This window comes from Tasmannia lanceolata, unplaced genomic scaffold, assembly GCF_043159265.1.
Source record: "Tasmannia lanceolata isolate RefF3 unplaced genomic scaffold, GAP_Taslan_0.1 ptg000003l, whole genome shotgun sequence".
In the NCBI taxonomy this organism is placed as follows: Eukaryota; Viridiplantae; Streptophyta; class Magnoliopsida; order Canellales; family Winteraceae; genus Tasmannia; species Tasmannia lanceolata.
The window spans coordinates 50,172,550-50,178,596 of NW_027518680.1; positions in this window are offsets into that span (position 1 = coordinate 50,172,550).

Sequence of the window (6,047 nt, forward strand, 5' to 3'; positions counted from 1 at the left end):
AATCACTCTCTGTGCTAATCTGTTAGACCAGGGCCTGTCTGCCAGTAGATTTTTCTGGTCTAACTATCAGCTACATAGTTTCATTCTCCAGTCTTCAAATTGGTTTGTATTTTCCTTGGTCGTTATCCTGACCATGGTCTATTTTCTGTCACTTGAGTGTATAGTTGTGTTGTTCCTTTGTACATGTCTTACTTGCTGAGTCGATATACAGTTTTTCCATCTTCTTGTACCTTCCCTATTTGCGAAGTCGGTCATTCAGATTAGGACCCCTTTGCAGTAGGTATTCCAGGTCTAAGTCATCCTATTTACGTTCTTTCAATGCAGTCGATAGTATTTCTTTTACCATTGTTGTGACTGTAATCTGTCATTTTGTCTTCAGATTGTACAAATCTCTTCTGTATATTCAATTTTGTCGGTTGGTTAGATCAGAACCCTCTTTTCCAGTGAGGGATTCCTGGTTTAATCAATCATATGTACATTCTTTCAGAGTCACCTGATTAGTGGTCTATACTCGTCACTCTCATGGCCACGGTCTATTCATTACCCTTTGATCGTGAGCTCATTCGTCTGTTGTGTCATAGATTCATGTTGTGTATATAGATCCATGTCGTATATGTATATTACCCTTCGACTGTGTACCCATTCTTTTGATGTGTCATTGATTCATGATGTGTATATATATCACTCATTAGGCTAGATTTTGCTTATTTACCTGCTCTGTCTTAGATCTGGTTGATGGCTTGTCCGCTGTCTCTGTGACCATGATCTATCATTATCGATCTTCCTGATCATACAGTTGTCAATGTTCATCATCAGATTTGAGATCCGATCTATGACCTACTTCTGTCATTTTGTGGTCGTGATCTACCTTTCTGACCTACCGATCATTGATGAATGAAATTAAGTGTCACTAGTGTTATCATTCCATATGACTGGTCAAGTTTATCCCTGTTATTTAGTGATTCAACGTTATCTTATCTCTCTCATGATCTTACCCTATCTGTGTGTTAGGTTTAATCATGTCGAACAAGGTGATGAAGGACTGGATAATTGAGTCAATTAGAGCTCTCCCGCGTGAGCATACAAAGTGGAGTATGGCCGGCAGGTTTATCAGCACGTTCAATCAATTGAGGGCATCTGGTGTGAATTGGCAATTTCTTCAAGCAGCTGCAAGGCTTTGGGATTCCATTCTCCATGTCTTTCGATTTGGTTCATTTGAAATCTGTCCAATATTCGAGGATTGGTGCACCCTACTAGAACTCCCACCTGAGGGACTTTGGATCCAACATTCGAGTGTAGAGTCTCCTATTTCCCTTTTCTGTAAGCTTTTCAAGAACAAAACTGTTGATGCTATGCCCTATTTCAAAGACACGTGCGTCCAATTCGATGACCTCATTAAGCATTTTTCTAAAAATGTTGACCCTACCGATTCCCGTTTTCAAAGTTGTCGGCGCAGTTCCCTAATCTTTGGTGTCCTTGCACATCACGTTATCCGTGAAGACTCCAGTATTGCCCCTGTGACCTTACTAAATGTAGTCGATCAAATTAGCGAAGGAAGGAATCGTGTCCCAATCATGCTAGCGGAAACCTTCTCTGGGCTGGATCTTATTGCTCGACGAGAGCTTAAGGATAATTTCCATGGGTGTGTCAAACTACTTTATTTGTGGCTTTGTGAAAAACTTACCATCCTTCAGCCACGGAGCTCCCTTCAGTACACCCTCAAGGATCACCTTTCATGACAACCAATGGCCAATCAACCCCAATCCATTGATGCGTGGCATAATTGGTTGCAGCACATGGAGAAGGATCAATTTCACTGGGTGAGTCATCCATGCTTGCAAGTTATCACTAGCACCTACCCGAATCCATTTGTGTATCTTATGGGTTTGGAAAACTCAACCTTTTATGCACCCAGTCGTTTGCTTTACCAGATCACGGGAAATCCATGTCCTCCCGGATTTGTAACCCCTCCTCCCGGTCTCATAAAGTCTATTGTAGCTGCTTGGAGAAACAAGGTTACAGATAAGAGATTTGCTCTATCATCTAAAGTCCAACGGAAGGAGTTACCAGAAGAGCTGCAGGAAAGAGAGCTCGGATCATGGAGCATTGAAGACCATTTTCATACAATTGTCATTTTCATACAATTGTCATTTTAATTTCAATTTTCGTTATGCTCACTTGCTTTCATTTACTTGTAATTAAAAGTGACATGTTTTAGCAATCGTAACTGCAGTTTGATTTGTGATCAATGAAAATGTGTTCTTTTCTATTTTTCTCGTCTTGAATTTGTGTGAAGTATTCTATCTCAATTATCAATTATGAAATCTAACATATTAACTTCCATTCAGGAGTCGTAACTGAACACCATCGCTCCTAAGAAAGTCATTTCAAAACCGGCCTGGTCCTGTCAGTCTTCAGATTCCAGGATGAGTAAACATTCTTCTTCTCCAGAGTCTTTTACCTCTCCTGCGCCGCTTCTACTTTGTCTTCCGGAAATACTTTCGCCATTTCAGCCTACACCTGAATCAATGGAAGAGGTCGGAAACAATAGTCCTGATATGAATGAGATGATGAAGGCTATTCTTCTTCAGCTGAATGCCATGAAGGATGATATTGCCATCTTGAAAAACGACCGTCATTCTGCCTCTAGGGAGCATGCCCATCAGCAGCCTCCAGTTATACCTTCCATCCCTCTGGTTTCTCCCAGGCCAGCTGTATTGCCTGAATTTGAAGATTTTGATGAGGACCAGTATGCAGAAGAGAACTGTCTTCCTAACCTGGGAAAACCTGATAAAGCGAAAGGACTAGCTGACCAAATTGAGAAATTGACTCGAGACATGGAAAACATGAAGTGCCAAGGTCCCAAAAACTTGGATATGTCTGAATTTATGATAGTTCCAGGGGTCGTACTTCCACCCAAGTTCAAAATGCCAGACTTTGACAAATACGACGGAATGGGGTGCCCTCGTAGCCATCTCAAGTCAGTTCTTCCTCTGTTGCAGCAGCACGGTTTATCCCCAGAGCAGATTGCTCTAGTGTTCCCTAGAACTTTAACTGGGACAGCCAAGAAGTGGTTTTTGCATTTGAAGCCAGAAGAAATCAGGAGCCTTGAAGGTGTAACTAAAAAATTTGTCCAACAATTCTCCATGGAAGAAGGGATTGATGTGACAAAAAGGGATCTAAAACTGTTGAAACAAGGACCTAATGAGACCTTTACTTACTTCACTCGGCGGTGGAGGAGAAAGGCGGCGCAAATGACCAACAAGTTACCAGATGAAGATCTGATCAAAATTGTAATGAAGAATCTTTCCCCTTCATACTTTCCTCATATATCAATCCAATACTTCAAAGATTTTGATCACCTGATCAATACTGGGACGAGAATTGAAGATATACTAGCTAAGGGCGGCCTGAGAAGTAAGACCTCCTCCTCAGATGTCAGAGAGGGAAAAAGGCTTATGGCACCACATAAGGAAGTTAACAATGTGAATACTACTCGTCCAGTTAAGAAAGAAGGTTTTGAAGGAGGTCATCCGGAGAGGAGCAAGCCCAAAAAATTCACTCCTTTACCCTATTCTCTATCTGTAGCTCTCAGAAAGTTGTTGAGGGACAAGAAGATCACTCTGCTAGAACCCCGGAAAGTTCCAAATCCTCTCCCGAAATACTGAAGAAAAGATCAATACTGCGAATACCACCAGAGTGTTGGGTATTTGACTGACAGATGTTTGGCACTGAAGCATAAGATCCAAAATAAGATTTAGGCAAAAGAAATCGCGGTGGAAGCTCTTCCTAATGTCACCAGAAATCCATTGCCGATGCATGCTATGCCTCCTCCAAATGTCTATGCTATTTTTACTGAATAAGTTGTCCTGGATCATTCTCGTATATGTGCTGTTATTTCTGAAGAGCCGTACATCTTGAGATGGGAATCCGAAGATGAGGAAGTTGAATACGAGAAGCCTTACGTCTTGTCCTATAACAAAGAAGCTGGGGAATCTTCCGAATGTCCTTATGTCCTTAGATTCGAGGAGGAAGAAGAGAAAAACAAAGTCCTATATGTCATAAGGCTTGAGGATGAGGACTTGCTGCTATTGAACGATCCATGTGATGAGGTTCGCCATGTTACCCGTGGTGGACGTGTCTTTAAGCCTCCCGAGCTAAGAGCAGAGAACCCTGCTGAGATTGCCAGAGCTGTCGAAAACTAGAATCAGAGGTTGAGTCCTGAAGAAGATGAAGATATTCTGTTGAAGCAACTTAGGAAGACACAAGCTAATGTTTCCATCTGGGGTCTGCTGATGTCATCTCCTAAACACCGTCAAGTCATACTTCGTGAATTGAATGCAACGCAGGTGTCTGTTGATATAACCCCTGATGAGCTGGTTGGACTGGTATCTATGGCCAGAGTAGCTAAAACCGTGTCTTTTTCTGATGAAGATCTGACTCCAGAGGGCAAGAATCATACAAAATCTCTTCGAATTACCGTCTTGTGCAATAAGAAGAAAGTACCAGATGTTTTGGTTGACAATGGGTCAGCGCTGAACGTGTGTCCTTTGAGCACCGCTACCGCCTTGGGGTTTGGGCCAAATGACTTTATCCCGTCAGAGCATGGGATATTAGCTTACGATGGAACCAGAAGAGATGTCATCAGAACTTTAGTCACCGAAATTGAGATTGGGGAAGAAATGTTCGACATACAATTCCAAGGGCTCGATATCATGACCTCCTTCTTTCTCCTCCTTGGGCGACCTTGGCTTCATAGGGTCGGAGTTATTCCTTCCACTGTCCATCAAAAACTCAAGTTTATCAAGAATAACAGAGTTATCACAGTTAGAGGGGATCCAGAACTAGAAATTGGACAGATACCCCAAGAGCAGATCAATTCAGGCACCGGAGATGTCAGTCTGACTGGATTTTTACTTGAAGTTTCGACCATTACTATGGAGGAAGCTATGAATGAAGAAATCTTGTTTCTGTCCAGCACAAATGAGCAGGTAGCACGAATGATGCGCCGATATGGGTATATTCCTGGAGCTGGTCTAGGGAGGAATCTGCAAGCTTTAACTAAGTGGTCGGAGCTGAAGGTCCCGAATAATCTGTTTGGGTTATGATATGAACCTACTAGAAAGGAGATCAAGGAAAGGAAGCAGTACATGCTGAAGTGGACAGAGCTGCGTCGTCTGGGCCTAGAGCTACCTATGGCACCGTTCAGTCTGATGATGAATGGAAAGTATAGGAAGGAAGGAGCTGATTGCCCGTTCTATTGGTTCCCCAAGCCATGGTTTGATGAGTCTGGGAAAGAGCTACCAGGTTTTGAAATTTTCTTCACTGATGAATTGCCAGATGAGTACTTCTATGGGCAGATTGAAGCAGTTGAAAAGCAGGAATCCGACTGGGCTGAGAACTTAGAGCCGTAGCTTCTGGACTCCCTCTTCGAGGTTGAGGCACTGGTCATTGCCATGATCGGAGAAGATGCGCGCATTCTGAACCCTAAGGGCCGAATTACCCCAGCTGAGGTACCCCTTGATAATTGGACCTCTCAGGTCATTCCTCAAATATTTCTTCAGTATGGTCATGTTCCTCCAAAAGACTCTAATGTTTCTAAGTATGTGTCTGTTTCCGAGTCAGATATAAAGTCTATTATTTCTAACAATTCTTTGGATGCAGGTACCTTAGGAAGCTTATACATTCCTGGTGTAGATGGCGAGTCCTCTGTTCTAGATGCTGTCTATGAAGATGAGTCCGTTATAGAATTTATCACAAAGTCTTAAATTGTCCAGTTGAGTCAGGTGTCAATATTTCGGTTGACGATACAAACATTTCTTATAAGCATAATGTAGAGCCTGTTGTGAGCCAGTTGATTAATGATGTAATTCTTGATTCTATGAATGAAATAAAGGACTCATTTCAATATCTTCCTGTCTCTATTTCTACTTCTCAAATTGATAAAACTAATAACAATGATCAAAACTCCCCCTCTTAAGAGGATGCCGATGAAACTCCCCCTGAGATCAAACACATGATTACCCAGGAAGAGCAGCGCCAAGCTA